General features: G+C 40.2%; 1 pseudogene; it reads right to left on the bottom strand.

The window, feature by feature from the left end:
- Window positions 1–1,709: 1,709 nt before the first annotated feature.
- Window positions 1,710–6,825, bottom strand: LOC144513211 (tripartite motif-containing protein 16-like; annotated as a pseudogene).
- Window positions 6,826–11,296: the final 4,471 nt, after the last annotated feature.

The following is an 11,296-nucleotide window of genomic DNA, read 5'->3' as shown; positions in this document are numbered from 1 at the left end:
CTCTGTATGTGGTGTGAGTCCAGGAGATTAGGAGGGGAGGATGGAGTGTGTGGGGGGATATTGAAGTGTTCAGGAGTCTGATGGTCTGGTTTAGCAGTGTGTTGAGCCATCCCGTATGCATTCACATTGGAGGTTTTCAGTTAATGTGCAATATTACCTCAATGCCTCCAACTAATCAGAGGAAATCTTACATGTGGCATCTTTTACTTATAGGTCTGTAACACACAATGAAAGAGATTTATAACCTACTTTTGGGGAGATATTTACGATTAACCAAACAATCCAACTTTTTAACACCAATAAAAACTTTCAGATAATTAGTTTAATCTTTTTTTTTCTCATATTAGTTCTGTTTCATCAGAGGTTGTAGTACAGCTGTTTTACATGTTTTCATGCTTGAATATTTTGTAGTTATGTTTATTTCCATTAAACTGAAGTGGTTAGTAGGGTTTCTTTATTAATAATTCAGCGTTTCAGCTGCTTATTCATGTAAAATAGCTGGATGATGAGAAGAATTAGACTTTAAACACTCACAAAATAAACAGTCTGAATCTATGAATTTAGAAAATCACAGGCAGTTTATTACATTTTACATTTCATCATCATTCTCATTTAAAATGCGTCTTCAGAAAACATCCTTTATTTCCTCTACCTATTAAATGTATCTAATAACAGCATAAAATATATAGTTAGCTATTATAAATTTACTAATGTACAGTCACATCAGTAAAACCTTTGCATTGCATCAGAGGACTAGACAGTAATATGTAGTTATCTTATTTATCACACAGGAAATATTAAACAAATACAGAAATCCAACAAATGATGAACAAGTTTAACAGTCACTCAAATTATTGATTATCAGTTTTACTCACTGCGTCAGAGTCTTCTCCGGGAAGTGATTATAATGTTGACTCCTGACTTCCGGTCTTATACGCAGACGCGGTGTCAGCCGATTTTTCCGGCACTTCAGCCCCGAATGTATTTTGAAAAGTTGACTGACAAATATAAAACCGGACAATAGCCTATGTAAACCCCCGAAATCATAAGTTGCCTTATTTCATTGTGCTTTGACTTTGCACATACTGTATACAGCCTGTTAAAATAGACATAGGTCTTCCACCTCCGATGTAGAGCAGCGTTCAGCCACTTCCCTAAACTTTCTCTCATTCAGAGACCAGAGTCTCAAACAGGGCTCTGAGTCTGTCAGAAGGTCTGAGATCTACCGTATCAGCAGAGCAACGATGCACAGCAGACTATGGTGTAGGTCGATTATTTTCTGAAATATAGTGACTTTATTCTTGTAACAGCCTATTATCACTTTAATTTTCTCAAAATATCACGACTCCTCCAAATCTCAGAGAACACAGATGAGATATATTTTGATTGTGCACAAAGTTTTGAACATGAGTAGAAATATTGCTCAAACACATCTGAAATATTACAGTCCAGGGGTTTATTCATTCTTTAAAATGAATTCATGTATCATTGAGGTGAATAATTGTCATGTGCACATTTAAGGAGGTTACTTCCTCAACAAAATACCCAAAAGAGGAGGGAGGAGTAAGTCCTGCCTAGACTAGATGTGTGCTGACTCAGATATAATTAGACAAGTTGATCTACAGGAGAAGAAATAGATGAAAGTGATACAGAATGTCTGAGAGCATTACTACTAAATATTCATTGTTTTTATATTTTGAATTGTCCCCTATGTTTCCCTTTACATAAAGATATTTACAGCATAAATTGATTCAGAAAAAGGTGGAAATAGGTGCATAAAAATTAACCAGAATGCAGGAAATGAAGTGTTTAATGCTCAAAATGTTCTAGAGGTGGACACCCAGCCCCCAGCATCATAAGTCACCAAAGAAATCTGGAAACAAAATCTTGGCCTTTGGGTTGCCACGCCACTTATGATTAGGCCAAATGTTGGTTCCATCTAACAAACATCTACAAACTGGGGCTAAAATGAACATACAGTACACTGGTTATTAACAAGCGGGGCAAGCCAATCGCTGTTTTGCATTGCATTCAGTTTATTTAAATGGGTCCTAGAAACACCCCTGCTTACACGAGGCATGGGTTGAAACGGTCACACATATTTACACATTCTGCATTTGATAAAAACACAAAAGGTCCCAATAACACCATCCATACTGACTCAAATCACTTGAATTGACCCTGTAAATCTAAACTGCCTCTGTATGCATGACCTACAGAAGATTTCTTTGATATTAGTCCACCCTCTGCCTCTTTAATGACGGCACGAATCTACCGAACTCAACATTGTCTCCATCAGAACAAGTCAAAAGACAAACTCCAGCATAGAGCGGCTCAGTGAATGTGGTCTGGACTCTGTGGAGGAGAGTCATAGTTTCAGAGATGCTGAAGAAGGCCAGAGTACCTGCGCTGTGATCCAGGTACACTCCTATTCTGGAGGATTTAGGGGCAGAGATGAATGTGTGGTTGCCATCATGCATGAAGGTGTAACTATTGTTACAGTGTAATACCCAGGACTTCTTATCATATCCAAATCCTTGTATTTTAAAGGCCCCTGATCTCGCAATACTCTTGTTAGCGACTGCTACTTCAGCATCCTTTCTTATCTCCATCTCCCAGTAACAACATCCAGTCAGTCCGTCTTTACTTAACACTTGATGTAACCCAAATCTGTCTGGATGATCAGAATATAACATATATTGGCCAGTATATGTTATTTTTCTGTTCTCATCTGATAAAACCAGAGATGAGCCTGCTGTGTTTGGATCCATCGTGATTTGACATGAATATTGTAAGAACTCGGCTCTGTTCATGAGCTTTGTTAACGGCAGTTTCTCAGTAAGAATGTTCTGCATTTTATCTCTTGCTGCTTTCACAGCTGCCATCACATCCTTAAAGTACCACAAACGATCAGTTTTTGGTAGTGGTGAGTATGTAGATCCAGTAAGTATGGACAGTGAGCGGTAACTTTGAAGAAACTTGGTGTGATCCTCTGAGCGTGAGAGCTTCTTCAGCTCAGCTTCTTTCCTCTTCATGTAAGTGATCTCCTGGTCCATCTTCTCCTGAAGCTCTTTGACTCGACTCATTTCAGTTTTCTGCCAGGATCTGATCTGCTCCTTCACCTCGGAGCTTCTTTTCTCTATGACACGGATCATCTCAGTTAAGATCTTCTCACTGTCCTCCACTGCTTTATCTGCAGAGTTATTGATAGTTTCCATCTCTTTCTGAAGCAGCTTTGCATCTTTCTCCCGTTCCTGGATTTTTTGCTGGATGTTTTGCCAAATTTCACCGAGCTTGTTTTGCTTCTCGGTCCTTTCTGCTGCAGCTGATACGATGTCGTGGCCATTATGATTATCCATCGAGCAGAGAATGCAGATACACTGCTGATCCGTGCGGCAGAAAAACATCATTACCTCACCATGACGAGAGCAGATGTTCTCCTGAAGATTAACAGAGGCTTCAACAAGTTTGTGTTTTTTAAAAGCAGGAGATTGGTAGTGAGGCTGAAGGTGTTGTTCACAGTAAGAGACCTGACAAACCAGACAGGACTTGAAGGCTTTCAGCTTCCTCCCAGTGCAGACATCACAGCCCACATCTCCAGGTCTGGCATAGCAGCGATCAGCTGGAGCAGCTTGGTGTCCAGTCTTCTTCAGTTCCTCCACTAAATCTGCCAACATGGTGCTTTTTCACCAGGACAGGCCTCGGGTAGAAAGTCTCTCGGCACAGAGGACAGCTGTAGACTCTTCTCTGATCTCCTTCATCCCAGGAGGTTTTAATACAGCTCATGCAGTAGCTGTGTCCACAGGGAATAGTCACCGGATCCTTCAGTAGATCCAGACAGATCGAACAGCTGAATTTCACCTCGGGTGCTTGACAAACCTTTTATATCACAGTGATATGCTGATTTGCAGTACAGTTGTTTGTCAGCTCTTGGGCTTTGCACCATGGAACCATTGAAAGTACAGCAATCCTTAAACTCGTTGATCTATGAACGGGGTGGAAACCAGGAAACAGAGTCAAGTCAGAGTTGGATTGAAAAGGAGTGGTTTGAATGTTGATGGCCCTTATTTACACTTTTACAGTCAGTTTAAACTTTGGCAGTGTGTTCTGCCCTCTTTTAAACACCGAATATTGAGCTACGTGGATATAAGAAAGATGGTTTATAACAAAAACACAAAATACAGTTTAGCTCCCTCTGACCCTATGTCCCTATTCGGCGTTCAGATGATCGGTGGTGAAGCAAAGCAGGAAGACAGGACTCCATTAGAAGTTAGTAGAGGTCTTTAGAGCTGCAACGATTAGTTGACTGTTTGCCAATGACTCTGAGAACAGCATAGTATATGTCCATTGGAAAGTACCAGCATCAGACACAGTATGAATCATTTGGTTAACGTTGTAAATTGGAATAAAACTAATTGGTTCAGTTTAGGAAATGCTCATGGTTTGGGTTAAAATAAATTTGTTATGTAATTTACGTTATGTGTTTAAGCAGACTGATCTCATGAAATGGCGTATGTATGACACGCCAATTCGTATGCCATTATTGGCGTGTTAACAAGAGGCATACTCGCTTTTTAGCGTGTTTATCAACGCTGTTTGGCCTCCATTGAGTTACGTTACCTTGCGATTGCATGTGAATTTACGCCGTAGCGAGTAGTATGAAAGGGCGAAAATCCGCCTGGGGTGGTGGATGGGTAACACACAGGACTTTCACCCATTTCACTTGTGTCCCGCGAGTCACGTTTCCTAAAGCCAACCTTCGTTTTCTTCTTTTACTAAACCCAACCGGTTCTTCTTTTACTAAACCCAACCGTAGCTTTCTTCTCGCGATAACACGCCAAGTGGCGTGTATGTTTATGTCCGCTGTATACAGCGTAGACATACACGCAGATAGCTCAAAATGTGTACAGATAACGCGCCATTTGGCTTAAGAAAGTGGGCGTGTATGTTTATGCGAAGTCATGATGTCATGTTGGTTTAAGTTAACGTACTTTACGTACATGACGTAAACTAATTATGTTACGTAAGTTACACCCAGACCAACCGCCCATAAATACATATTATCTTTGTCCCAATATAAGTTTTTAACTGTTACAGTTAAATTAAAATATTTTATTTTATAAAGTAGTTCATATCCAGTAGACCTTATCTATCAGGAAGACAACAGTTACAAAGACACAGCAGGTTAACATGATGCCACTGCATCAGTTTTATTTTCACAGTTGAATTAATCTTTTCTCGATCCAAATCTGGGTTTATGTTTTCGTCAAATGCCCGACGCACCCTGTTCCCAACAAACATACATGTTTCATATCAACACACATCACATTACAGATCATTGTTACCATAAAAACATGCCTACAGCATGTCCTCTAAAGTTCTCACATCTCCGTCCACTTCAACTCTGGACTAGTTTTCCTAAAAGCATCTCGCAGTCAGGAACACTCAGACGTCAAACAGCTGAGCTTCCATTTAGACTTTACAATACTTACATAGACGTTGAGAAAGTTTGAGTTGCGCTGTCAAGAAATAACACATTTTAAGCAACAAACGTCAAAGTTTTGTAGCTACCAGGTTCAAGGTTTAAGGGGTTCAGCATAGTCTTTAAAAAATTGGATTTTCAAAATAATGCTTTTAATGTTTAAACTGATTGACCTCAACGTCCGACTCAAGAGATTACTTTTAGGAAAACCAGCCCAGTTTAGTTCAAACTCCTAATATCTCTACTGCACTTAAAAAAAAAGAAAGAAAAAAAAATCTGTTCCTGTCTGAAATGAGGCATGATGTGAAATGATCACACACACACACACACGTTCACATTCTGCATTTGATATAAACACACACAAAGGGCCTAATAACTACAGCCACCCTGAGTCAAGTCAGTCTGAAATCCACTCAGTCTTTGCTCGCTACAGTGGAACCCAAAGGATTGTCTTTGAAATGATTTAACTGAACTCCACCCGCCTGGGAATTAATTAAAGCTGCATTCAAGTCCCAATGAAGTCACAGTTTCAGGGAATTAGAAGCCTTTTCGACAATATTTTTAGTACACTTCTGTTTGTTACATAAAAGAAAGATGGCGTCAGATACATTCTAAGTTCCGAAAAAAGCATTAACAACCAGAGGAAAGGTTTCTTCATCTTTTACATTTTATTCAGGGAAGGTTCACTGAGAGGCAGCCTCTCTTTTGCAGGAACGCCCTGATCACATTCACACAGTTCCACATTCATACCTGGAAGCTGCCCAGTACAACCACAGTCTGATCTGTTGGCCACTGGGCAGCTCCACTGGAGTGGTTGGAGGTTAAGGGCCTTGCTCAAGGGCACCTCAGTGGTGGTAATGAGGGAGGGAGCTGCTCTTTCACTTTCCCCACCCAGATTTTCTCTTAGCGGTCTGGGGACTGAATTGATGACCTCCCCGTCACAAGCTCGCGTCTCCAACCTTTAGGCCACCACCGCCCCCATTACTCTAATATGCAATCATTTTTCTTGGAAGTTAATGCAGCACAAAACAGAGAACGGGAACAAAGAATTGCACAATGTTTACAGTGTCACAATTCTGCAACAAGATCTCTCAAACTTGAATAGCCTCAAGTGGATTTCAGTACAAAAAATTAATTATTTTTTTTGGGTAGGCAAGACGCACATTTGGGTGGGCTGAGCCCATCCTTGCCCATGCCATCACTGGCCTTAAGTGACGGACAAAAATATCGGAAAATTACAAATCAATGTGATTTTTTTATTGGCTCACGATAGGCCCCTCGTCTTCATTGGCCCCTGGGCGGTAAGCCCGTGTATTAAGGCGGCCTTTAGAAAACCCCTGCATGCAAGAAAAGGAACAAAACTTATAGTGATGGATTCAACCAAGTTTTTGCAAGAAATGAACTAAAAAAAATAAGTCAGTTTACAGACCTTTTGGAAAATAATCGCACAATGGCATAACTGCCTCTCTTCTCAGCTCTAAAACACATTTGTAGTGCTTGTAGTAAACTGTACATTAGCATCAGATGGCAGACAGCCAGTCAAAAGTCATAAAAACAGGAAAGATTTCAGCTACTTGTTGACTCAGGTGTGGCTGCAGCACTCAGAGCATCAACAGAAGGCTCCTCTTGGTTTGGTATAAAGCAAAGAGAAAAGGAATTAAGACTACTGGGTTCATAGCAGGCATAGAAGGTCGAAGGCCGAGCCGCTGATTAAAAGGTTCCACTTTTGCTGCAAACTAATTTAATTGTGAGGAACTGAATGAGTGTGATGATTGATGTGATAATTAGTGTTGGCACAGACTTTACACTGACTACGTTTCTTGTCATCTTAACCCTTGTGTTGTCTTCACGTCGATCAAGCAGCTTTTCTGGGATGATTAGATTTTTTTCTGCGCTTTAAAAAAAAAACAAAAAAAAAACGTTTTTGTTGTTTTTTCCACGTTTTTCATAGCCTAGAAATCTAGACGCACACAAGCGGCAGCAAATGTAATTTGCAGCCAGGGTCGTCTAGCAACTCTCCGTTGGCTTACGAACTGGAAAAACCAAACTCTAGTCGGGCCAATCACATCATGTATAGAGTCGGTGGGCGGGGCTTAACATAATGTCGGCAGAGTTGCGACGGTTCCGCGTGAATTCCCTGCTACTTGAAAACAAAGAAGATGGCTGCTGCTGCTGGCCAACAGCGGTCTTTGGAATCGGCTTTTGGCCGTGACTCTGGAAGACTTGGAGTTCAGCTTTTCTTCGAGAGAAGAACAAAGAACGGCACTGAAGTCATTCTTAACTACGTCACCTTCTTCGTGGCTCTGGTTGGTTGTAGCGCTATCCTATTGCGTGCAGGGGGAATCTGAAAGACAACGGTTTATCCCGCCCCTCTGATTGAGCCCGGCCAATGGGGAGTTCCCAGACCCAACATCTTGACGTGGGTCTGGCTCGTCACGCTACGTTTTTAAAGCTTTTTCCACAAAAAAAAAAGAATAAAATCTCTTTTTTCAAAGTTCTTTTATAAAAAAAAATCTTCAAATGTTGAAAAATGTAATAAAACAGCCAAATTCAATGAAAGTAGTGAACTGATCAGTTATTTTACTTCTGAAGAGTGTTGCATGATACCATCCACGTTATTTATTTTGACAATTTGGTTGAAAGGAACCCTACATTTTCTGATATAAAAACGTTTTGAGAAGAACAACAGGAGGGTTAAAGTAGCTTTTCAAGACAGCACATCATCGCCAAAAACTCCTAATCAGCGGCTCCCGCCAAAATGTCAAGGCCATGGAAAGGTCGTGCTAAGTTCAAAGGTCATGATAAGGTCATAACACTGCATCAGGTCAACGCATTTATCCAGATAACACTTAAAATCAAGATTTAAAAACAAAAGTCACCCACTTTCCTTTGATGCAGACACACACACACACAGACACATACACACACACACTGAAACTCGTACTTTCCACAGGATTTTAAGTTAAAACATTACACTGTGGAAATCAAACACACTTATTTACACACACACACCTTTCCTTCACCCTCAGTATTCTTATAACCGGTTATAACTAACGACAACTTGATGGATGTGTGGATGGAGCGATGTGATTGATGGATGACCCACTAACGTCACATCTCACAGACACATGAACACATAAGGAAAGAGATCCATCATTGTCCACTCGACGATCTCTTTCATTACGGTTTGTCAACATCCCTCAGAAACCTTGGTTTTCATGAGCCCGTTTTAGATATTAATAAAGAGCTAAAATACATGTTCAGGGGTGGAAGAGCTTTAAGTAAAAGTACTAATACAACTCTTTAAAAATAGTCAATTACAAGGAAATGTGCTGCATTGAAAATTAAAAGTACTCAATGCAGGAAAAATGTCCCCTGGGAGTTCATATAATTATATATTACTATTATATATTATTACTTATTCCTCATGAATTAATGTTTAAAGAAACATCGGCTCTTTAGTAAAAACAAGATGTTTTTTTTCGGGATGCTGACCCATGATGTCTATGATGAGAGTATTTCTTTTCATTGTGGTATATTTTTTTTTCAAAACTGCTACAGTTTTCCTACTTCACAACTGATTCACACAGACGGACACCAACAGACAGAGTGATATTTACAGTATTTACAACATATTTTATCCTCCGTTGACTGCAGGCGGGAGGAGAGGCGGGGAGCTCGGGGTTCGGACTGGAACGTGCCCCTCGACCTCAGTCATACTGCCGGTAGAAACCTTTGACAGGTTGGTGAAAATGTATTTTTTTTTGTTTAAATTGTGAGGTTTAGAAGTCACTCAGTTAATTTGAGTTACAGTACGAAGGCTGAGGAATAGGTGAAGGACGGCCGATTCTATGTAGACGAGGCTCATTATTTTTGAAGTTTTTGTGTGTGTGTTTTTCAAAAACAAATCCGGTAAAAATCGGGTTTTGGGAAAATCATAAAACCAAACATCCAGGTGGTAGGTCTGTAGAAAACCACATTTTGTGGTTTTATGAGGAGTTACATGTTGGGACAGATTTCTTGGTGAGAAAATGCACAATTTTCCATTTTCACATTTCTTTTTGTGTCTAGGTACAAGAAAACGGGAACATATAACGCCTGTCTTGGCCTCTCTTTGTTGGCTTCCGGTACGTTTTAAGATCTTATTACTTGTCTTTCAAAGACTTTAAATGGTTTGGCCCCTTTGTATCTGGCTGAACTTTTACATCACTATTCACCAGTCAGAACATTGAGGTCAACCAACTGTCCCTAGGCTAAAAAGTAGAGGGGATCGAGCTTTTGCGGTGGGTGCTGCCATCCTCTGGAATAGCCTTCCATTGTATGTTCGAGAGACACAGACTATATATACTTTTAAGTCCTTGCTAAAAAAAATTTTTTTCCTCTGGCCTTTGGTCCTAGCTGAGTCTGGGCGTCAAATGTGTTTTGTTGTTTCATGTTACTTGTAACAATTCCGTGATGATTTGATATTTACCTTGTTCAGCACATTGGTCAACCACTGTTGTTTTAATGTGCTATATAAATAAATTTGACATTGACATAGATTAACGTGGGAACGATAACATGTTAATTAGTCAGCTTTAGAGGTGCTGGTAGGCAGATTTCTGAAGTTTGGACCTTAGTCTTGAGGCTGAGCTGGGGTATTTCCTCCCTGCTCCACGCTTACGTACAAACATGAAAAAGATATACATTTTCTCATCCAACTCTTGGCAAGAAGGCATATTTTTTTTAATGTAAACTATCCCTTTAAACAGATCTGCTCCTTTTCAAAAGCCATGGTAACCTTTAGCGGGAAAAAAAATCTGTAAAAACCACAAAAAAAACAATGAGCCTTATCTGTCTATACAGCCAATGGTTGTGCTGGGGTCTGAATAGTGGAACGTATGGAAAGGTATGGGCTGAGATTTTAGGATATTAAAGGAATTAATCAGCAGCGTAAACAGGCACAGTACTCAAATATCTCCTCGGGTTGGTGGGCGCCAAGTAGAAGAAATGAGAAATGTCCTTCAGGTCAGCGAAAGGAGAGCTGGAGGGTAAAGGCAGGATAAATGGGACGTTTCCCAGAATACATGGAAGACATCCTGGTCGCCAAGCGGCAGGGACTATAAAGGAAATAATCCCTAAACCAGAGAGACTGTTGTCAATTAATCAGTTGTTTATAACCCTATGGTAGCCTTTTTCAAAGCCTCTAAATTAAGCGTAATTCAGAGCAGAGGTAAGGGTCAAATCCAGGAAATGGGTCCAGTCACATGATACTGTACACTGGGTGATGAAACAGGTTGTGTCCAATAGCACCTTCATGGTGTCCCAGTGTTGATATGGTGTGTGTCCTTCAAGTAGCAGTGCGGCAACTTCATTAGTGTCCAGCAAAAACAAAATGGGACCCCCATCTCTTGATGGAGCTCATCAGAGACAATGTAAATACTTTCCAGTACAGCAGCAGAGACGGGACTTGTGAAAGTCTTCAGTATATTAAATGCTTGTTTAGACCAGAGGAGAGGACAGTTTCCAGGAAATAAATTGGAAATACCAACGGAGAACTTCATGTTGTTTGCAGTGGACAAAACGGCATGTGTCCTAGACAAGTTGTAAAGGATACTGTTCAGTTTCCAGTAAATTAAACGGAACGTCTTTAAAGACCAATGAGAAGGAAACTTATTTGGTTTCTTTTATTCTAGACTAGAGGCAATGAAAATTGTTTGGTTTCCAGTTGATAAAATGAGACATATTGTAGACCAGATTTGAAGGATCTCGTTTGGTTTCCAGTGGATGAAAAGGAACATGTTTTGTACTAGAGGTGAGGTAACTTCTTTGTGT

The sequence above is a fragment of the Sander vitreus genome, unplaced genomic scaffold, assembly GCF_031162955.1.
Source record: "Sander vitreus isolate 19-12246 unplaced genomic scaffold, sanVit1 ctg154_0, whole genome shotgun sequence".
NCBI classification, from domain to species: domain Eukaryota; kingdom Metazoa; phylum Chordata; class Actinopteri; order Perciformes; family Percidae; genus Sander; species Sander vitreus.
This window is presented reverse-complemented; position numbering and strand designations above follow the sequence as displayed.